The 24,512-nt window shown below is 39.8% G+C and overlaps 1 pseudogene; it reads left to right on the forward strand.

Moving 5' to 3' along the window:
- Nucleotides 1-23,581: 23,581 nt before the first annotated feature.
- The window catches only part of LOC116904359, a 29,936-nt pseudogene continuing 29,005 nt past the window's right edge, over nucleotides 23,582-24,512 (forward strand).

The raw sequence follows: 24,512 nt of genomic DNA on the forward strand, positions 1-24,512 counted from the left end.
AAATGAAGGATAAAATTCACAGCTAAATTTGTGGAGCAAAAGTCTATATTGAATTTTTTTTTTGTTCAGTACCAGCAGTATAATTGTCTTTCTAATTTTGACCTGAAAAAATTGGACGTGGCAGTGTTTCTTTGTCAGTTGGACTTTGTTAAAGTGAGGTGCGGGCTCTGGAGCAGCAAAGGCTCTACTTCTCTCATCCCTAGTCACAGATTAAAAGTAGCAGGGGTGTGTGCCCTCTGCTGGCAAAGCAGAGCTCTGTGGCTGGTTTTGGAGACAAAAGAAACACAATTCTGAAGGTGGGACCCAACCTCGTATACAGACATTTATAGAACATGCGAACAGGCTTGGGGTAATTAATTAAATATCCTGAAAGGACCTCCCATAAATGTACTATTGTGGTTTACTGTAAAGCTAAATGAGGTTACCAGAAAAGAACAATGCCATAGGTGGTTCTTTGCATTCTTGTTTCAATTTATTGAAAAAACAATGAAGCTTAAATACATAGCTTGGTTCATTCTGGTACAGTTCTGAGCTAGATTGCTTTATATTATCCAAGCTTTTGACAATAATTATATTACATTTCTCTCTGAATATTAAATTCTAGACAAGTTTTAGTGTTCCTAGGATCATTAGAATGGTATTTTATACTGAACTTATTTAATCTATATTTGTAGCATCTTAGGAAATAAATTTTTATATCCTAATTCATTTAGAGAAACAAGAAATTTAATTTTTAAAACTTCTTCCATGTATACATGTATTATGGCTACATACAATCTTTTCACTGTCTCCTGCCATCCTCCTTCATTTATTTGCAATTCCTTCTTTCTACCTAGCCTCTCAGTGGCTACACCAATGAAGAAAATGATACCCACTCCTGCCACAATCAGTGGCCAACAGTCAGTTAGCTCCTTAGGTAGTGATAGACCTGGCAGACACTTTTATCCATGATGGGATGCTGAGGGTCCAATATTGAGCAGGTGTCTCCCGCTCTGTGTGTGATTGCAGTGGTTTTTTCCATCTGTATGGATGGATTTAAGGGCACTATTTTTGATGGAATGCCAATCTCCCAAGGAATATATGTATATTGGTCTAATAGTGGCATTGCTATGTTTTGGACAAGCAACTGCTTTGTGATTGGACTGGATGCTTACTCCATGAGGAATGGTAAATAACTGGTACTACAAGCCTAGTCAAAACCCTATGAATGGGAGGTCATCTAATGAGGGCAGAACATACTACTGTCGCTTCCCCAAATGAACACATAAATCTACCTTCTAAATATTTGTATTTATACTTATAGGCTAGTGTGACTCTCAGTTTAGGTCAGAGAGGCATGGGCTACTACTTACTGCCACTCTGCCAGGTCCAGGGAACACTACAGAAGAGGGGGATAGGAAGAATGAGCAAGCTAGTTGGTGAATTTTCTTCCCTAGAATCCTACATATCAACTTCTGGAACTCCTGTAACCAAAGTCTGTGACATCTTCAACTTCAGGTTCTTATCATCTAGTTCCGTGAGCACCCAAGAGTTTCAAAAGCAATAGCCAGTGTTCTCTAAGGGATTTCTGGAATTTGTCTGGATAACAATACATGGGAATGTGTCCTACACCAGTCATTAGGAAAACAAAAGGGTGTTTTAATTAATAAGATGAAATAAAATGAAAGCACTCAAGAAAATTTGAAGAAATCAACAAATATTTCTGAAACTGAAAACATTTTCCAAGACTGTAAATGACAAAGATGAAACTAATGTGTGTTTCATTGAGGAACACTGATGTAGGTTAATGACCTGGGCTTGATGTTGGTCATCTCATAGTCAAATATTCAAATATGACAACATAAGGCACATTCACAACTATAAGGAGCCAAAGGTCAATGCAACTAGAAAATGGTGCGTTATAGGAGGTCAAACCACAGCAGGGGTAAACTCACTTAAACTCTCTTATGTCACATATGGGAAAACTGCTGTCCAGGAAGAAGGAATCAAGCTCACTCATTTGAAGTAAATATTATTAAATAGAGAATTAAGCCAAGAACAAATGAAATTCGAGAAAATGAATTATTTTCTATTAGAGAGAAACAAATTTTGATAAATTTGACAGAAGACATAGTTTGAGGTTACAGTCTATAACAAGTTGGCCATGATATTGATATGAAAGTAGATATGAAATATTTCTAAAAATATTAATATATTGAAAGATTTTCAGAAAATGGGAGAAAGCATAGCTAAGTAAATATAGATGAATTCAAGGGCCAGGAGACATAGGCCATCAGCTGCCATTAGTTACAAATTTGACATGCTATTTGGCCAATCCAACTGTCACTCCAAAATAGGACCTCACTTATAATGTTTGTCTTACAACTTTTCTATTTTATGACTGTCTAGAAGCAGTGCACATTCACTGGTACTATATTTAAAGTTGGATTTTTATTTTTTTTCCCAGGCTACATCTGTATAATACACCATTATCTTAGCGTCATGAGATCATCAGTGTGCAGTGTCTGGATTATTAAACTACAGTGTCCTATATAGGCTAGGTCTATTGAAAAATTTTCAATGGATTCAACAGGATGTAATCCTATCGTCAGTCAAGGAATAATTGTACATGAAATAAAGTAGCCATTTAGACCAACTATTATTAACTTCAGATGGATCGTGTAGTTATTGGTAGGTATACATATGGAAAAAGTGATTCTTCTACATATAAAGGATGCTCACAACGATCCATCATTACCCTTCAAACGTAATTAACTTTGTGCATTTGTTAGGGCACAATTTAACTGGTGCATGATGTTTTAGAGAATTGAAAACAAAAGAGCATGAAAAGTCTTGGAATTGTTTCATCACTAGAACACTAAATGTTCTGAGCATTTCCTCTGTGTGTGCAAAGGAGAAGATGGGAAAGTATCAACCTGTGCTGGGAAGTGGAGGGTAACTCAGGGAAGAAAAGCGAGCTAGATCTGAGTGTCTGTAGTGGAATTCTCCCCTAATTAGTTGATTAAAAAAGATGAGAATAAGCCAATCACTGGGCATGGAGGAGGGTCCGAGAGAAGAAGAGGGAAGCCTGGAGGAGGGCACTTCCTTTTGGACCGAGAGGTTGGAGCAAAGCAGACAAGATGTAGATCAGGGACTATTAGATCTGGTGGCAGAATCTACCAGGATCCGCCACCAGATGATTTGTGACATACAATAGTTGACAAATTCAAGATGATAGAATCTGCGCCCATCGGTTGTGACTTTCTAAACTACAATTGTTGTTTGTCATTCCGCAGTGACTCACGTGGGCCAGAGGAATAGAACTTAGCTGAGGTAGAATTGGGCCAGGCTCTGGGACAGGAAGATTGGGCAAGGACTGAGCTCCCGGGGAAAGGTAGTGAGCAGAGTGTGGGCTGGCAAGAGCACACCCACACCCAGCTGCCCGCCAGGACCAAGAGAACAATCTCAGAACTCTTGAGATGCAGAGCGTTGGTGGGAGAGGCCTTGACAGTGGCAAAACATGCGGTCTCGATCTCAGGCTGTGCACCAGGCTGGGAACAGACCGAGACCACCGGCCAGTGCCTAGTCGGCAACAGCGTGGGTTGATTTTTAACTATTGCACACAAGTATCTACATGACCCTTCGCACAGTGGCAAGGAAGTTTTTCTCCATTGCTATGTGTACAACGTAGAATCAGATATATACTTATTAAACATTCTACCCTCTTGTATAGGAAAAAAAAAGAATTCGTAATTCCAAAGTCATTTTCTTATGCTTATTTCACTTAATATATTTCCTCAATGGTATCAAGCAGTGATCCTTGTTAATGTAAATGCTACATGAACTTTCTCAGTGGAGAGTAGTGGAGTATACTTTACAAAACTCGTTTACTATGCTGCCTTTTTAATAGATGACAGAATCTCGCCAAATAACAGGGTATTCATTACTTAATTTATCAAAAATGATACTGAAGAGATACATACTTAATTTAATTTATACAAGAAGTAAAATTGCAATAAACAGTATCTTCACCAAAAAAGAAATGTGCTAGTACTGACAGGAAGAAAGTCATTAAGGCCATCTGCCAGACAGATACGTAGTCAGCAAGCTGGAGACTTGTCTTCATGAGGAAATCCAGTCAAAAATGTGGTAACAGTTGAATAAGTAAAAGTCCATAAGAAGGTGTAAGCTCTGATTAATGCAGCAAATCCAGTCAAGCTATAGTTAGACCAGTGAAAAGAAAGGAGATTCCAGGAAGTGATAGTTTTGGATTAAGTAACAAAGAGAATAAAATTAGAAATATAACAATTTTCACACTTTATGCAACAAAAGAAAGTTCAAAGGCCAAATCTGAAACAATGAATAAAAGCTAATGAGAGCCCAGGGCCAACCTCTTCCTGATAGGAGAGTGAAGACTATAGGCTATTTGTGCCGTTTATATCAGAACTTACAGCTCCGTAAGCTTCAGATTATACTGAAATGATAGCTCAAATGACTGTGAGGTAAGATTTAAAGCTAAAACACTTGTTTCAGTTGTAGTCATTTACATGGGGATAAAGACTGTTGGGTATGGTGAAGTGTCTCATGATGAGCAGGGACTCAGGGGAAAGCAGCTTTGTAGTGCCATTTTTCTTTGACAGAAGGAAAAGAAGTCTAGTTACCATTGTAGATTTTGCCCAAGGCCAGTTCGCAATGAGACAATGTGACCACACTTTGCAACTTTACCCTAAATATCTAAGATGGGATCTTCAGAGGCACAGCTGGCCATTCCCCTCAGGAACACAACCGGCAGATCTGAGTCAGAACAGGCAATAAGGATTAGGGTCAAGGAGTAAGATACAAAGTAAAGTTTCAGACTTTAAAAACTTTTCTGTTATCCGGATGATTTTGTTTTTCTGAGCTTCAGTGGTACTCACTGTTAGTATTCTTCACGTATATTATAAATTAAATTATAATAATCAAGGTAAAGGTATAATGACATAATTACACATTGCCTTTACCAAAATGATAGATGTAAAACAAATACAAACCACAAAAAACAAACAAACAAAAACCACAGATCAAACAAACAACCATGACTTTTGGTATTGGAGAACTATTTTCATAATATGGTTAATCTTAGCTTTACCAAAGGTGTTGATAAATTTTAGAACCTGGAAGCTTTGTAGATTAAATATCCCAGAAATTGTTTCCAAAAGCACACTGCTTCACAATATCGAAGTCCTTGTGGATTGAGCATCAAGAAGACCAGACTCGCCATCTTTCGCAGCTTCTTTGTTCACAAAGCCCCTCTCCGTCTGTTGAGGAGGAGCACTTTACACATCCCGTGGTGGAGCAGACAGGATCAGGAGAATATAACAGTGTGAACAATGGCTTACATTGACAACCTGACATATTCAGAAAAGAAACGCAAACCTGGACACGTCGATTACGGTATTTCCAGAGAGGTTTAACTGAAGTGGGGAGAACTGCTTCATACCTGGTCCCATCTTATGAACGGGGTTCCTAGCCTGAATAAAACGGGGGAAAATAGGAGGCTGTCTGAACGCGGGGATTCATCTCTCTCTCCGACTGAATGACTCCCACAACCATGCCTTCCACACTGTGATGTGCTGTATCCCCTCTCACCATGAGCCCAAGCAGGCCTTGGCTTCTAAAATGTTCTGTAGTAGCAGGAGGAAAGTAACCAACACACTGCAGCAGAGCATAGCGGTGGCGCCGGTGTGAAGCTTCCAGTCCTGGGGTTGTGTTTCCTTCCAGGTCAAGAGGATCTTTGCTTCAGAGAAGAACAGAATAAAGATTTCTAGTAACATTGTAGTTGTCTCTCTGGGAATGTAATCAATTATAAACTTATAACGAACGAGGCTAACCTTTTCTCTTGCACAGAGCGTGACGATTGCTGCCTCCAGTATTTCAAACCTGGGGATTCACCAGAGATCTGATTCATGTGTGTGGATTATTAGGAGCCTGTACCATAGCTTCATTAAAATTCTCCCTGGCACCACACACAGCAGGTTTGTGCCAACAGACAAAAACAGATCTGGCTACTTTAAACCAAATTCGGAAATCAAGAAGCGAAGACCCACAAGACCAGGTGTCTTGAGTGTCCAGCTTCTGGCCAATACACCTGCAACAATCCGTTCCATTTTCTTTTTCTTTGTATCTTGAACTGTATTAAGCACTCACCTTCTCTAAGGTGTAAACTTCATTATTTTCTAGTTGTTACATCTCAATTTTTAACACTTCTTTGTGTCCAAAAGATCTGGCTTGCATCAAAGCTTTAAAAACAAAAACAAAAACAAAAACAAAAAAAACAGTATTTCCCGAAGAGGAACTGTACAAAATAGCAAAATGGGAACTGCTAAGCTATGGGAGGGAAGCAGAATGAGGAGGGACGATATGATTAAAGCACATCATATGCATGAATGGGAATGCCATAAGAAACCCTTTGTTCAATTAATATATGCTAATGAATAAGACCAAGGAAAGAAGAAAAAGGAAGTCAGGGTGTAAAATGATGACCCTCAATGAAATATGACAATAGAAGATGAAATTCTTCTTCCCTTAAGATCTCATAGTAATTTCGAGTTAAATGACTATAAATTCTTACTTTAAAGAGATGTTATAAGATCTATAATAAAGAGATCTATAATAAGCAAAGCAAAGAAGAGCTTTTATTGTCTGATTGAGTTAATCACCCATAAAGGCTTTAATTTTTACTCATTCTACAATTAAATATAAGTGTGAGAGAGATAACTACTCTGAATCTTTATTGATCATCTCAGAAAGATAGCAATGAAAAAATATTAAGTTGATTTTAAATGGTAGGCCTGTGTTATTAGTACCGAGCCCAGAGTGGTCCTGATAGGGACAGAGTGGCATGGGTCCTGCTTCTGGAGCAGGGCCCCGATGTGAGCCTCCATGAGCGTCGATGGCTGCTGTGGGCTTAACGCTTGTTTGGGTAATAATGTACATATTTTCACATTCCTCCCAGGAGTGTACTCTCTGTCAGTGTTAATGACTCCATGATAATCTGAGACAGCACAAGTCCAGGAGGTGAAGGTGTGGCTAATATCTCAGCAAAGTAGTAAACGCTGGGACCTTCAGGACAGCTCTTAAGGCTATGGGAAAGAGCTCTAAATACATGAGTTCAAAAATATATAATTTCTCAACTATGCGAAAATATAAAGATGCAATATGAATTATGAGGGGTCTCATGAATCTAAAGGAACAAAGGCAGCTAGCTACACCACGAACCAGCTTGTCAGAAAGATACAAAGGCAGACAGAATCCTGAGTTCAAGGTCAGCCTAGGACAGAGTGATGTGGTAGAAATGGTAATTTCAGGGCAGCGTCTCACCCAGCTAGTTTTACCATATGTGCTTAATAGAGACAGGCAAATAGATCTTTGAATTATTTTGTAATGTTAAGAAAAATAAATGTATGCTTGCTGTCTCTTAAGAATCAAAGGGATGCCGGGATGCTGATTCATAAGATAATCAAAAGGAAACCTGGAGGAAATGACTGGGTTGACAATGTAAAATGAAAGATTGGACCTGTAAAAGATGAGCTATGCAGAGAATTTTTCAAGCAGAGAGAACTGCTTGGAGAACTGACACACACAGCAAGTAGGACATGGACAGAGAGATCTCTTAGAAGAGCCAGCAGAATACCGGTCGTCAGTTTGGATCCATGATTTGACTTCAAGTTGAACTCCTAGACACCCCTTCTCTCAGAATCCCTCTCCATGCTGAGGCTGGCAATTAGCAAGATAAAATCCAAGTAACAATAATTGATTCATTTCTCAAGTTAACCTGTAGAGTGAACTGACATTGACTTACCCAAGGGCAATTGTAAAGACTGGAAGAGCAACAATACACTGGTGAGAAAATCTGATGAAGGTTGGCAATACCTGGGATTGCCTACACATCAACCCCCAAGACATCACAGATCCTACAAGAGAGCAGAGGGAAATGTGGCCATGTCCTTTTACATAGAAATCCTAAATAGGGTAGTTATTAGTGATATGGGCAAGTTCTACAGGATAATAACAATTGGAGCAATAGAGGCAATGTTCAGATACGCAGGCAATATCTTTATATGAAAGCATACTCTCTCAACGCCCTTTTTAAAACAATTTTTACTGACATTTAAGGTCAATAAACTGGAACTTACTAATACTTTTGTGGGTATATGTAACTGAAAATACATCGTTTGAAGATCAAAACAAAACAAAAATAATTTGACAAATAATTTTCATTTTGAATAGTATGAGTGTCAGTTTCATGTTGTAGTCATTCAGAAAGAGAATTCCTATTTAATACCATGTATGAACTTGTTGCTAGATTTAATAAGAGAATAGAGTCCAACTTTTAATTGCAGCATGTTAAAAGTATTAAGAAACAAATATTCTCATAGCAGCCTTATTTATAATAGCCAGAAGCTGGAAAGAAACCAGATGCCCTTCAACAGAGGAATGGATACAGAAAATGTGGTACATCTATACAATGGAATATTATTCAGGTATCAAAAAGAATGACTTTATGAAATTCATAGGCAAATGGATGGAACCTGAAAATATCATCCTGAGTGAGGTAACCCAATCACAGAAAAACACACATGGTATGCACTCATTGATAAGTGGATATTAGCCCAAATGCTTGAATTACCCTAGATGCACAGAACACATGAAATTCAAGAAGGATGACCAAAATGTGAATGCTTCACTCCTTCTTTAAAAGGGGAACAAGAATACCCTTGGCAGGGAAGAGAGAGGCAAAGATTAAAACAGAGACTGAAGGAACACCCATTCAGAGCCTGCCCCACATGTGGCCCATCCATATACAGCCACCAAACTAGGTAAGATGAATGAAGCAAAGAAGTGCAGGCTGACAGAAACCGGATGTAGATTTCTCCTGAGAGACACAGCTGGAATAAGGTAAATACATAGGCGAATGCCAGCAGCAAACCACTGAACTGAGAACGGGACTCCCGTTGAAGGAATCAGAGGAAGGACTGAAAGAGCTTGAAGGGACTTGAGACCCCATATGAACAACAATGTCAACCAACCAGAGCTTCCAGGGACTAAGCCACTACCCAAAGACTATACATGGACTAACCCTGGGCTCCAACCTCAAAGGTAGCAATGAATAGCCTAGTAAGAGCACCAGTGGAAGGGAAAGCCCTTGGTCCTGACAAGACTAAACCCCCAGTGAACGTGATTGTTGGGGGTAGGGCAGTAATGGGGAAGGATGGAGAGGGCAACACCCATATAGAAGGGGAGGGAGATGGGTTAGGGGGATGTTGGCCCGGAAACTGGGAAAGGGAATAAAAATTGAAATGTAAATAAGAAATACCCAAGTTAATAAAGATGGAGAAAAAAAAGAAACAAATATTCCTATATATATTGAACCCAATGTTATTTGTGACTACCTGTTTATAAAGGTATATTTATAAAGCTTTATTAACCTAGGAGAACTTGTTAGTATAGATCAGTGGGAGAATTGGACTAACATGTAATAGGGGTTTGATTGAGTCCTCACAAACAACAACAATCAAAATCTATTATAGAATTGCTCTCCAAGAGTATCTTTTAGGGCAGTGAGATTAGTTAGGTCATCTCGCCAGAGGAAGTACATACAAAAGTGTAGATGGACCAGGAATGGTAGGAAAGCCACTCCTCTGTGTCTCAATCCTCACTAGCACAATAGTAGGTTCTCCAACTGACCTTTGTAACTGGATCTGTGTGAAGGAGAACACACACTAGATCATGGCATGTCCAGAAAGCTGAGGTGGGAAATGAATAAACTAAGTTTTTCATTATTATTAAAACTTCAGGGGACTGAGAGATGGTTCAGTGAAGGTAAAAGCACTTGCCTCTAAATCTAATGTGTTGAAGGAGAGATCCCTAAATTATTCCCTAATCCATCCCCCACACCTGCACACAACTAAATAGAATACATTTTTAAAAAGAGGTTTTTAAATGTTCATTTTAAAATCAGCATTAGTTTGACAGTGAAATTGAGTGGAAATTACAAGCATTTCAGATACACCTCTGCACAGTATCAAGAGTGACATGACTGCTGGTGTATTCAATTGTGGCTTTCAGGTGATGTTTCTATGTTAGTGGGGCTTCATCACCAGTAGCTACAGTACCTCACACTCAGGTTTGAAATGCTGACAATGCCTAGATTTTTACTTAAGTTTTTCCTTTGGGAGGATGGGTTGAACTATATAGAAAATTTTTAATTGTAAATTCTACTCATTAATTATTCTTTTTTAAAAAAATGATTCTTTTTTATTAATTTATATTTCAAATGTTATACCCTTTTGGGTTTCGCATCCATAAATCCCCTATCCCATTTCCCCTCCCCCTTCTTCTATGAGGGTGTTACCCCACCTATCCACCCACCCCTTCTCACTACCCTGCCCTGACATTTCCCTACACTGGGGAGCCAGCCTTGGCAGGACCAAGGGTTTCTCCTCCTTTTGGCCCCAACAAGGCCATCCTCTGCTACATATGCATCTGGATCCACAGGTCTGTCCATGTGCATTCTTTGGATGGTAGTTTAATCACTTGGAGCTCTGGTTGGTTGGTATTGTTCTTATAGGGTTGCAAACCCCTTCAGCTCCTTCAATCCTTTAACAACTCCAATAGAGAACCTGTTCTCAGTTCAATGGCTGGCTGCATTGGTCTGCTTGACTTGAGTTTTAGAAGGCAATAAGAATGGATCGATTTGCATTCTTCTACATGCTGACCTCCAGGTGAACCAGCACCATTTGTTGAAAATGCTATCTTCTTTCCACTGGAGAGTTTTAGTTCCTTTGTCAAAGATCAAGTGACCATAAGTGTGTGGGTACATTTCTGGGTCTTCAATTCCATTCCATGGATCTACCTGCCTGTCTCTGTACCAATACTATGCAGTTATTATCACTGTTGCTTGGTAATACAAGTTGAGGTCAAGGATGGTGATTCCCCCAGAAGTTCTTTTATTGTTGAGGATAGTTTTCGTTATCCTGGGTTTTTTGTTATTTCAAATGAATTTGCAAATCGCTCTTTCTAAATCCATGAAGAATTGAGTTGGAACTTTGATGGGGATTGCATTGAATCTGTGGATTGCTTTTGGCAAAATGGCCATTTTTACAATACTAACCCTGCCAATCCATGAGCATGGGAGATCCTTCCATCTTCTGAGATCTTCAATTTCTTCAGAAACTTGAAGTTCTTATCATACAGATCTTTCACTTGCTTGGTTAGAGTCATACCAATGTATGTTATATTATTTGTGACTATTGTGAAGGGTATCATTTCCCTAATTTCTTTCTTGGCCTGGAAACTGGGAAAGGGAATAACAATTGAAATGTAAATAAGAAATACCCAAGTTAATAAAAATGGAGAAAAAAAAGAAACAAATATTCCTATATATGTTGAACCTGTTTAATCCTTTGAGTAGAGGAAAGCTACTGATTTGTTTGAGTTAATTTTATATCTAGCAACTTTGTTGAAGTGTTTTATTAGGTTAAGGAGTTCTCTGGTGGAATTTTTGGGGTCACTTAAATATACTGCCATATCATCTATAAATAGTGAAACTTTGACTTCTTCTTTCCAATTTATATCCTTTTCACCTCCTTTTGTTGTCTGATTGTTCTGGCTAGGACTTTAAGTACTATATTTCGTAGGTAGGGAGAGAGTGGGGAACTTTGTCTAGTCCCTAATTTTAGTGGGATTGCTTCAAGTTTCTTTCCATTTAGTTTGATATTGGCTACTAGTTTGCTGTATATGGCTTTTACTATGTTTAGGTATGGGCCTTGAATTCCTGATCTTTCCAAGACTTTTACATGAACGGGGGTTGAATATTGTCAAATGCTTTCTCAGCATCTAATGAGATGATCATGTGGTTTTTCTTCTTTGAGATTGTTTACATAGTATATTACTTTGATGGATTTCCATATATTGAACCATCCCTGCATCCCTGCATCCCTGGGATTAAGCCAACTTGATCACGATGGATGATTATTTTGATGTGTTTTTGGATTCGGTTTGCCAGAATTTTATTGAGTATTTTGGCATCGATATTCATAAGGAAAATTGGTCTGAAGTTCTCTTTCTTTGTTGGTCTTTGTGTGGTTTAGATATAAGCATAATTGTGGCTTCAAAGAAGCAATTGGGTAGTGCTCCATCTGTTTCTACTTTGTGGAATAGTTTGGACAGTATTGGTATGAGGTCTTCTATGAAGGTCTGACTAATTCTCCACTAAACACATCTGGTCCTGGGCTTTTGTTCATTGGGAGGCTTTTTTTCTTTTTGGGAGCTGAGGACCGAACTCAGGGCCAGAGCTAAATCCCCAACCCCAGTTGGGAAGTCTTTAATAACTACTTCTATTTCTTTAGGAGTTATAGGGTTGTTCAAATGGTCTATCTGTTCCTGATTTAATTTTGTTATCTGATATCTATCTAAAAACTTGTCCATTTCATCCAGATTTCCAGCTTTGTTGAATATAGGTTTTTGTAGTAGGATTTGATGATTTTTTGAATTTCCTTAGTTCTGTTGCTATGTTTCCGTTTTCAGCTCTGATTTTCCTAATTTGGATTCTATCTCTGTGCCCTCAGGTTAGTCTGCCAAGGCTTTTTCTATCTTCTTGATTTTCTCAAAGAACAAGGCCGGGTTTTGTTGACTCTTTGCATACTTCTTTTTGTTTCTACTTGGCTGATTTCAGCCCTGAATTTGATTATTTCCTGCTGTGTACTCCTCTTGGATATATTTGCTTCTTTTCGTTCTAATCATTGAAGTTTGCAGTCATGCTGTTAGTGTATGTTCTCTCTAGTTTCTGTTTGGAGGCACTCAGAGCAACTAGTTTTCCTCTTAGCGCTGCTATCATTGTGTTTGGGTATGTTGTATCTTCATTTCCATTAAATTCTAAAAAGTCTTTAATTTCTTTCTTTATTTCTTCCTTGACCAAGTTATCATTGAGTAGAGTGTTGTTCAACTTCCGTGTGGATGTGGGCTTTCTGGCATTTTTGTTGTTATTGAAGAAGGGCTTTAGTCCAAGGTGATCTGATAGGATGCATTGTTGTGGTTTGCCCTGAAGTTATCTGTATTTTGATGCTAATTCCACTGCCCCAAGGACAGCTGCCTAGTCAAGGACTCAGAACTCAGGTGACTTCACCAGAACCACCTCTCCATTGAATTTGTAAAGTACAGGTGAGGGGCAGGTACAGGATAGAAGGAGGCTTGTCATTGGAGGAGAAGGAAGGATGGGCGGGAGAGAAGTTTGAAGGAAGAGGAGGAGACTAGGACCGAGAGGAGAGACAGAGGAGAGAGAGGGGAGAAGCCATGGCAGGTAATGTTAAGGTTCTGCTCTGTGTATTTACAGGATGTTATCAATGTTCCATGGTACCATGTTACAATGTTCAAGGTACCATGATGTGCTCAGAAGAAGGAATATTCTTCTGTTTTGGGATGAAATGTTCTACAGATATCTGTTAAATCTATTTGGTTCATAACTTCTGTTAGTTTCTCTGTGTCTCTGTTTAGTTTCTGTTTCCATGATCTGTCCATTGATGAGATTGGGGTATTAAAGTCTCCTACTACTATTGTATGAAGAGCAATGTGTGCTTTGAGCTTTAGTAAGGTTTCTTTTATGTATATAGGTGCCCTTGCTTTTGGAGCATAGATATTCAGGACTGAGAGTTTGTCTTTGTCTTTTGAATATGAAGTATCCTTCCTTATCTTTTTTGATAGCTTTTGGCTGAAAGTTAATTTTATTCAATATTAGAATGGCTACTCCAGCTTCTTTGCAGGGTTCATTTGCTTGGAAATTTGTTCCCAGTCTTTTACTCTGAGAAAATGTTTGCCTTTGTCCCTGAGGTGTGTTTCCTTTATGCATAAAATTCTGGATACTGTTTATGTATCCAGTCTGTTAGTCCATTTCTTTTTATTAGGGAATTGAGTTCATTAACATTGAGAGACATTTGTGTGGTTATCTTCTTTTGGGTTAGTTGAAATTAGATTACTTTCTTGCTTTGTCTAGGGTGAAGTTTCCCTCTTTGTGTTGGAGTTTTCCATCTATTGTAATACTGGTTTTGTGGAAAGATATTGTGTAAAATTTGGTTTTGTCATGGGATATCTTGGTTTCTCCATTTATGTTAATTGAGAGTTTTCCTGGATATAGTAGGCTGGGCTGGCATTTGTGTTCGTTTAGGGTCTGTCTGACATCTGTCCAGGATCTTCTGGCTTTCATAGTTTCTGGTGAGAAGTCTGGTATAATTCTTATAGGTCTGCCTTTATAAGTCACTTGACCTTTTTCCCCTTACTGCTTTTAATATTCTTTCCTTGTTTTGTGCATTTGGTGCTTTGACTATCATGTGATGGGAAACATGTTTTTTCTGGTCCAATCTATTTGTAGTTCTGTAGGCTTCTTGTATGTTTAGAGGCATATCTTTCTTTAGGTTAGGGAAATTTTCTTCTACAATTTTGTTAAAGATATTTAGTAGCCCTTCAAGTTGGGAATCTTCACTCTCTTCTATACCTACTGTCCTGAGGTTTGATCTTCTCACTGTGTCCTGGATTTCCTGGATGTTTTGTTAGGAGCTTTTTGTGTTTTGCATTTTCTTTGATGGTTGTGTCAATGTTTTCTATGGTATCGTCTGTCCTTGAGATTTTACTCATCTATCTCTTGTATTTTGTTGGTGATGCTTGACTCTATGACTCTTGATCTCTTTCCTAGGTTCTTTTTTTATGTCCAGGGTTGTCTCTCTTTGTGTATTCTTTATTGTTTCTATTCCCATTTTTAGATCCTTGATGTTTTTGTTCTATTCTGTCACCTGTTTGTGTTTTCCTGTAATTCTTTAAGGGATTTTTGTGTTTCTTCTTTAAGGACCTCTACTTATTTGCCTCTGCTGCAGTGTATTTCTTTAAGGGAGTATTTATGTCCTTCTTAAAATTTTCTAACATCATCATGCATTGTGCTTTTAAATCAAAGTCTTGCTTTTCCAGTGTTGGTTTATCCAGGGCTTGCTGTGGTGGGGAACTGGGTTCTGATGATGCCAGGTGGCCTTGGTTTCTGTTGCTTCAGTTTTTGACCTTGTCTCTCACCATCTGCTTATCTCTGATTTTAGCTGGTGTTGCTGCCTCTGACAGTGGCTGACCCTTCTGTAAGCTTGTATGTCTGTACTTCTGAGTATCCAGCTCTCTCCCCTCGGGATCTAAGTACAGATTGCTATTTCAAGGGTCAGCTCTGGGCACAGGCAGAAACTGCAAGGATCCTGTCCCAGACTGCTCCTTGATTCCTGTGTCCAGAGTGCTCCAGGCAGGTTCCTCTTGGGCCAGGAATGTGAGCTGAAGTGTTGGTCTCACCTATGTTCTCAGATTGTCCACACTTCTGAGAATCCAGCTCTCTCCCCACAGAATCTCGGTACAAAGAGCTGTGTCACAGGGTCAGCTTTGGGTGCAGGTGGAAACCAAAGGCTAATTGTTCTTATATAAGAAAATAATTGACTTTTGTATATTAAAGTTGTTGATTTGGTTGTCTTCTCAGTGTCTCCAATGAAGCCCATGTGTCAGAAACTTAGATTCCAATTGGTGGTACTTTTTTGGAGGTTCTTGAAATTTTTGGAGGTACAACTAATAGAGGTAGTGGGTTACTGGCTATGGATAGGCACCTGGGGATCTGTTTCCTCTTCTACTCTTGTCTCTTATATGTGTTCTGCTTCCATGGAAAGCACTCTTCTCTATGCTCTCACGATTACCACTTAGGACATAGACACAATGCAACCAAGGATGGCAAAGTCATAAGACAAAATGAGTTGTTAGCCTCAACTTGCCTCAGATATTTCCTGACCACCACAGGAAAGTGCTCAGTGTGCTAACATATCTGTCAGCCTTCTTGTCATTGCCTCAGCCCTGAAGAGACTGTGTCTATTTTTCAGGTTTTTCTACACTGATGATTGTGTCATCTGGAAAGTAAGGCAGTTTTATTTTTTCTTCTGAATATGTACTCTTTTTATTTCCTTTCTTTGTTCCTGTCTTAGTGCATTGGCTATTATTGAATACAACACTGAAAGAACTGGTACAAGTAACATCTTTGCTATGAGTGTTATTTAATGAGGAAGCTTTTACTTTTTCACTATAAAGCAGGATATAAACAACTGTAAGTTTCCATAAGCTGAGCTTGCTCTCCGACATTCCTTATGTAGTGAGGTTTTTCAAGAAACCTCTCATGAGTGTGTGCCACATGCTTTTCTGGAATGTATACCATTTTTTTCTTGTTAGCATGTAAATGTAGTAAAATTGTATCCATTGATTTTTAAAAATTTATTTATTTTAAAATATAATATAATAATTGTATCTTTTCTCTCTTCCCTTTTTTCTTGCCAACCCTCCTATAGACGGTCTCTTTGCTTTCTTTCAAATTTGTTGCCCTTTCTTCCTTTAATTATTTACACACACACACACACACACACACACACACACACACACACACACACACACACACACGGGTAGAGAGAGATTTTATTTTTGTTTTATTTTTATTTGTTTTTTGAGACAGGGTTTCTCTGTATAACAGCCCTGGCTTTCCTGTCACTCTGTAGACCACACTAGCCTAAAACTCGAAGATCTACTTGCTTTTGCCTCCCAAGTGCTGGGACTAAAGGCTTGAGCCACTATCACCCAGCTAAGAGAGTCTTTGATACATAAATACAACCTCTTTAGCCTGTATAATACTACATGTATATATGTTTTCAAAGCTGACCATTTGGTGTTTGGCTGTCCATTTGTAGTGCCCTGCCCTAGGAAGGATGATTTCTCATGCTTTCAGGATTTTTCAGTTGCCTGTAGTACTTTGAGGCCTTGTTATCTTTCCTCTGTGTACTTTGACATGCCTATAATTGCTGGCCTTGTTCAACTCATGCTTAGGCAGTCATGTTAGGGAGAACTTAGGGGCATAGTTTCCGACATTTCTAGGAAACAATCTCACAGCAAATTTACTGTTCCTCTAACTCTTACAATCTTTCTGCTTACCTCTTCTGCAATGATCATTCAGTCTTAGGTGCATGAATTTTGTTTCATATACATCAGTTGAATCTGGGCTATACAGCTCTGCATCTTTATTAGTTATGAATTTCTGTAATGGTGTCCATTGCAAGGAGAAGTTTCCTTGATGAAGGATGAAAATTACATCTGTAGGTGTAAAGACAAATATTTAGAATGTATCAGGGACTATGCTGATTTTAAAAAGTCGTGGTTCCGCAAGCCTTATTAAGTGGTATGTTTCCCATTCCAGGCATGACTCCCCCTTGGTGGAGCAGGTCTTACATTCAATTAGAGTTAATTATGACCAAGATACACATGCCACTACTGCTTCCTTAGGGTGTCTGTCTTATAAAGAAGTGCCATCTTCTCATTCAAGATGGCAAAAGGGTGGACACAAACCTTTTCCTGTCACCATCCCACATCAGCCTAGATGTGTTTTGTTCCAATTGAAAGCAATTTCCTTTTGAACTTTCCAGTGACCTTTAAGAGACTAAACATCCTCTACTCAAGCCTGCCTCCTGCAGGACCTGGCCAGGCATCAAAAGCATGGGGTAATTGGTACTTCTTTAAAATAGCCTTTTCTGAGTCATAAGGTTAAGTGGAAGCAGAAGCCAATGCAAGTGTTCAGTGTACACGTTCCTGGCTCCATTAAAGCTTTTCTTCACGTCTTTGTTCCTTTCATTTTATTTTGTGATTGTTTTTCATAACAGAGAGCTTTGCTCCTAATCTGTCCATCCACAATAGTGCATGATTATGGTCACACAGCAAAAAGCCCACATGGTGCATTTATTTCCCCTGCGATTTACAATCAAATGATATGAGAAAAAAAAATCAGTCTGAATGCACAAATATCACTTTGACATCGTTCATCATCAGAACACTACAGGATGGCATGCACAAGCTGGCTTTGTCAAGCCTACAGGGGTGTGTTTTCATTTACTGCCCCGATAAATTGTACAAGCCACTCCACAATCATGAGGCTGATGAGGGGGTTTTCTCTTCTTCCATGATTTGGTGATTAGTGGAACACGCCATAGTAAATTAATTGGAGATATTTGGAGGTTATTTTTTTTTCTTAATATTACAGGCACAAGGCTGTCAGTTTGTTCTGCTATTGTGCATTGCCATCTGGACTGCTGCTAAATGGTAGTGCCCCCTTCTTCCCAAAAGGGAAAACAAGATAAATGCTCCTTGATATTTCTTACGCCTGTTTAAACCAATTTCTCTGGGTGTGCAGTAGGTCTTGCATCCCACCCCCTATTCCCTTCATTTTCCTTCTCTAAATAACCTGGCAAGGAGAAGAAAAGAAAGAAATCTTATGCCTAGCAATTTCCCATTCTGATCCCCAGTGTGGTGCCATTAAATAGTCCCCTTTTGGAGTGGGTCTAATTGGCCTATATATGGGGGCTTTCTATTGACGCTTTCTAGTCAACACAGAGTTCAGTGTACTTACATGTATATAATTTATCACGTGAGGGTCACTTTCTTCACCCGTATTATTCTGCTGTTTAAATTGCCATTCACTATGAATTTCCATGCAATTAACTGGTTTGGTGGCAATTTCAAGCACTTCAGAAAGACAAAGGAAAACCTGAAAAACGCAGCACTCACACTTTGGCTTCCGCAGGAAGCATTACTCCTCTGCTCCCCTGGACCACCAGATGTCAGCCGAAATTGAAGAATAGAAAAGATACCATGTTTCATAATGTGCTGTCTCGTGTGCCAGATGGAGTTTTACACAGCTATGCAGGAAGGGCCAGGCAGTAGCATTTAGACTGCGGGCTCAGCCTAACCCACACTGCTCCCTCCACAGCGTTTCGGATGATGGAAACTAATTGTACTGTAGGTCACTGATAGCTTAATTTATAAGGATTGATTTTGTTAATTCAAGTGGTTCAAAAGTCACTGTGAGAGCTTTAGTTCATTTAATTGTATCTGACTTTAGCTTTACTCATGCTATAGGAAGACAAATTGCTGGATGGAGGAGACGTGGTCTTATTTTTACTGCTGTTTTTCCATTTGATTCCACACATGTCACATTGTCCTTTGCTGTGATTTACATGTCAAGGAGCACTTTTACAAACAGGAAGCAGTTTTTTCTTTTCTTTTCTCTTTTTCTTTTTTTAGCTGAGTGCAAGTAAATGCAAATGCTAAGCCATTTAAACTGAGCTTTTTATTTTACAATAGGAATTAAACAATCAGGAGATCTTAAGATTTCCTCCTAAATGTTAGTAGAGGGCTCTAAACTGGAAGATTGTAGATGCCGCTTCAGAGGATTAAGTGGCTGTGTTTTAGGCTAACGGGAGATGTCTGTTGTGATTTTCATTAATGTATTCAGCACTAAACATGTTGGGAAACTCCATTAACAAGTCCATTAAGACAATCAGGGAGATACAAGCAAAGGGATTTTACTTTTCTTTTGAATTTTCCATTGGATGGTGACACATAAATAACAGAGTGGTGGAAGGAAAAGAGAGAGATTAAACGAGTCAGAGAGTGAGAGAGGATAGGAGAGATGGAGAAGGAAGGGAGGAGGACAGAAGAAGAAATTTCATTCTTTGTTTTGTTTTGTGTGGTACTTGCTCTGTTGACACTAGTGCTGCGTAAATGATATTCGAGACTCTGCCACCCGTGATGGTTTGCACACGACCAGCCAGTCTTACATTCTTTATTCACTCTACTGTGCCAGGAAAGCACAGTTTCCTTTGCAACCAAGGCTAATGAGACCAAAACCTCAGATTTGCATATCATTCAAAGCATAAAGGCACTTAAGGAACGCTATGCATGTAATTGTATTACCTTTTTGTTGTGGTTCTTTTTTGTTTGTTTGTTTGATTGCTTTGGTGGCACATGCCTTTAATTCCAGGGCTCGGAAGAAAGAGACAGAAGGATCTCTTTGAGTTCAAAGCCACCCTATTCTGAGCTACATACTGAGACCTTGTTTCAAAAGAAAGAAAAGAAGGAAGGAAAGAAAGAAGGAGGGAAGGAAGGAAGGAAGGAAGGAAGGAAGGAAGGAAGGAAGGAAGGAAGGGAGATGATGGTGGTCACATCAGGCTTTGGAATCTGGGAGCCACTGGAACATTACCTGTAGGCATTACTGCAGGCCTTCCCCATCCGGCCTTATTTCCTTCTTAATAAAATACTCGCAACAAATACGTGGGAGTTCCAGAACAGTCGAAACCCTGTGGCTGCATAATGCACCAGAGCCGATGCGATCCCACTCTGAGCGTCTATTAGTCGTTTGATACTTTAAATTCATTTCATTTGGGGGCTAGATCATCAGGAAAGAGGAATAGAACTAAAAATAATAACCTTTAGTTTTGAGAGACCAAATCTTTTGGGTTCAGACTTCATCTTACAGAACCTGACCTAAGGTTGAACTCAAGTTAACTAACAGGCCAGTACCTAGCACCAATTTTCAGATAACCCCTAACAATACTTGCATCTAGCACCAGTCTATAAGTTATTCCCCACCATATCTGCATCTCCAGGTTACAGTCCTGTCCCTGACATTTCACTTCCTTACAACCACCAATCAAAAGGAAAACAGAAGTTAAGTTTGGCTCTCAGCACCAGCAAATTATGTTAAAGGCTATAATACCACCCCCTCCAATCAGATGTGTACCAGGCTAGATACCCTTTTCCTGCCTCTATAAATGTTTGCCTAAAACTGTGTTGAGGCCCCCCTCCCATTCTCCTGTAACCCAACCTTGAACTTAAATAAAGAGACCCTAATACGACTGCACCAGAATCAGCTGCTCAGTGGCCTTTGTGGGGTTCACAAACATTTCTTGGCCAAAAGTTTCATTTGACCTGATTTAATAAAAAGGTATCCAGAGCATCTGTGTGAAGAATGAAACCCAGAGACATGGATTTGATAAGATCTTAGACATGAGGCTGCATAGTTGAATTGCAAACGACCTAAATTATAGGCCTTGTCTTTCATCAGATATCGTGCAATCTATAAGGTTGCTAATCTCTACCATACCATAGTCAGTTTAGGGTATGGATCCTGTGTAACTTTAAAAATCTGTAATAAATAATCTTCAAATTGTAAACATATAAAAGATAGAATATTCTTATTCCTTGCTGAACAAAATCCAAATGTGCATCAGGAAAGAGAGTGAACAAATTTAACATCTGTCGTTTTAGCAATAAATTATGAAGAAAACTGAAAGGATATCCAAGAAGCTTTTCTCAATACTTGACATCAGTTGGTACAAATATTAGCTAGTGACCCTATTTCCATTGTACAGTTACAGATTGAAGCTGAACCTGTGATTTCAAGCAGAGAATGAAGCCACAGACCTCATAGAGGGATTTTATTTTTGTTTCTCCCTTTAAAAGCAGCACAGGCATCATTTGGTCCACCTGGGCCTGCCTATAAGCTGGAAAGTGTCAAGGCAGAAGAAGAGGCTGGTGATAGTTCCTGGGGTAGAAATCTCTTGGCTTGCATCTGGACAAACCACACTTGGCCAACAGGGTTCCACGTAGGAAGGTTTAATGTAAGGACAAGACAAGGGAGAGGAATGAGAGAGAGAAGAAGAGGAGAAGAGAAAAGGAGTAGAGGCCAGCCATGAGCATGTGGAGGTAAGGGGGGAGAGGAATGGGGAGAGAAGGCACAAAGGGGAAGAGAAGAAGAGGGAGAGCAAAAGCAAGAGAGTGAGGAGGGGGCAAGTAGCCCCTTTTATAGTGTCAGGCATACCTGGCTTTTGCCAGGTAACTGTGGGGATGCAGCTTAGACAGAAAGCTAATATTCCCCCATTTTAGTTTAATTAAAAAAGAAAAATTAGAGGCATTGGTGGAGCAGGAATAGGGGCATTGTGATCTCTGACTGCTTCATGCTTGTGTTGGTGCAAGCATCTCCAGGGAACCTAGAAAAGTGGGTATGGGATATTTATCCAGTCCTAGGAGACTTGGTTGTTTTCTTGTTGTCCAGGGTCTGTGAGACCATCTGAGGATAGGTCAAAAGGAACAAATCCAATAGAAGTGTCTGTGTCTGTGAGAGAAGATTGAACATCTGTTAGTCGCTTCTTTGGAGCTATCATGGGTGTAGTAAGTGCCTGGACTTGACAAGATACTAAAACACACATACATATTTATTAAAGGTAGAGATAAGATTAAGTGCATTTGGGAGAAAAGAAAAATTTATCTTCGATGTACATTTGAAAGCCAGAGGAATCCCACCCTTTGGAATAAGTAGTAAGTGGGAACTTTAGGCAGATGTACTTTAGGGTGGAGTCTATTTGGTCCATGAGAGGTAGGTCTGAGTGGGTTTCCTATAGCTTATAAGTTTACAAAAGAGATAACACCATGAGTTAGCAATGTGAACATTCTTTAAGATAAGCTTTTTGTGGAGCAGAAGGAACAAGAATTTGTGATTACAGTTGAATCATTTAGTATTGAGTTTAGCAAGAAGAGGAAATGAGCATTTAACTAATTGTGGAAATCAAGCTATAAGATTGAGTAATATACTGAAAATCTTTAGAAGTTTAAGAACTCAGTCGGCTTTCTATCTGAGAAAGTTCACTAGCTAGATCGAGGGTTGTACTGTCATCTCGCGTGTACCTCATAGCTAAGAGAAATCAAGTTAGAAGACAATGAGTTACCCATGGGGGGAGGTATTGAATTATTCATAACAGCATCCTAAGAATAATCTCAACACCCAAAATTTCTGTGAGGCTAGATGTCTAAGTCATCACTCAGACCCTCTGGAGGTCATGTACAGTGAGTCTTGGACTCACCAGAAAGCGTCTCTACCCAGGCCTGGGAGTTTCTACAGCTGCAAGAGCCCAGAAGGGGGAGGAGATGGAGAGTCACTTTTGAGGGAATACTCGCCCACGGGTCAAAGTCTTATTTGCAATGTTAGCTAAGAAGCCCCCTTTTCCCATAAAGGCTGCCCAGGCCCTACTTGGGAAATTGGGGGTCCTCCCTTCCAACTGGGATTGTCAGGGGCTCATTTCCCTGGATTACTCCTAGTTCAGGGAAAAGGAATACCAACACCAACATAAAAACTCCTGACCAACTAGAAAGTAGATTATGATATACCTGAGTTCCACAAAGAATTGACATGCTTTGGCAGAGATGAGGTATCAAGGGTTGTGGTTCAATTGCAGTCTAGGGAGCCTAGCATTTCTACAGAACATGTTCGGGAGGTCTTAAAACAGTTTGCCATGCCAAAAGATAGAGAAAGCAGTTTCCAGATCCTATTTGGAAAGACTGTTTGCTTAGCAGCAGAGGGGTTCTGAACTTCCCAGACTCAGGGGTCTACCTGAGAAGCTGGTAAAGGGGCAACATGTCTGTGTTAGTAGGTTGGCTGTCTAGAAGGAGGAGCAGAGGGGCTGCTGGTTTAGGCAAATAGGGGGAGCAAAAGAAATAGAGAATCTCAACTTTAGCTAGAAGATCCCATCCCAATAAGGGAACTAGGCATGTTGGCATTATTAAAAAGGAATGGGTGAGAGTTACACCCCTAAAAATGTAACTAAGTGGTAGATAAGGTTTCCCTCCTACCCTGACAATAAGGGAATGGGATAAAGTAGTGGATCCCCAAAACTCCGTTAAGATGGAGTAAATGGCCCCAGTGTCCAAGAGGAAGGAGATGGGCCGCCCGTACACCATGATGATTACCTGGGACTCCCTGCTGGTGATGGCAGTGGTCAGGTCCAGGGATCTTGGGCCACTTCAGTCATCCATAGCTAAGCCTAGAAGATCAGCTGGAAAGTTATCCAAGAGTTATGTCCCCCTGTCCTGTGAAACATAAGGGCAATCGACAGCCCAATGTCCCTCCTGATGGCACCAAGGACATGGCCCTCTTCCTTGCCAAAGTTAAGTCAAGCCCTCACCAAGTGACCTTGTTGACCATATCTGTAGCAGGAACCTGGTGGTCTCTTAGCCTTAGAACACCAGAAGTCCAGGGCAGTGGCTGGGGCTGGTTGGACAGCTTTGGCCAGCATACAGTATTTTTGTCTTTGAGCCTTCTCATAATGAAAGTCCCCCAGAGTGGGGAGACCCTCACTCAAGTCTCGGGATGACACAACCCCCCAAGACCGTCCTTGCTGTAATCACATAAGGTTTATTGATAGGAACCAGTGCACTGGGGTTGAGACTCTTATTCCACGCAGGGGTAGAGGAGTTTGACCCGAGTAGCTGAGAGAAGGGGTATTTAAAGGAAGAAGCCACAACCCAAGGGGGTATGGATGGTGTCATTGGAAAATGTCGAGAATACCAGTGAAAAATCACAAGGAGAAGCTTCCTGTTTCTCAAGATTGTTCTTTAAGATTTTAATCTAACTTTAGGGTCAACTAGTTCTTGGGAGAGAGCTGCTGAACCTGCTGGTGTAAGTGCAGTTCCATGGTCAGTCAAGTTCCTGGAACAGAGTCACTGAACTGGCTAACCTACATTTTTGGCTCTACTCTGTTTGCTAGGGGGTCTGAATTTTTTCCTGGTCCTTCAATCCCTTCCATGGTACACTTTAAAGGCCAGTGCCAAAACTTCTGCCTTCT

The sequence above is a fragment of the Rattus rattus genome, chromosome 6, assembly GCF_011064425.1.
Source record: "Rattus rattus isolate New Zealand chromosome 6, Rrattus_CSIRO_v1, whole genome shotgun sequence".
Taxonomy (NCBI): Eukaryota; Metazoa; Chordata; class Mammalia; order Rodentia; family Muridae; genus Rattus; species Rattus rattus.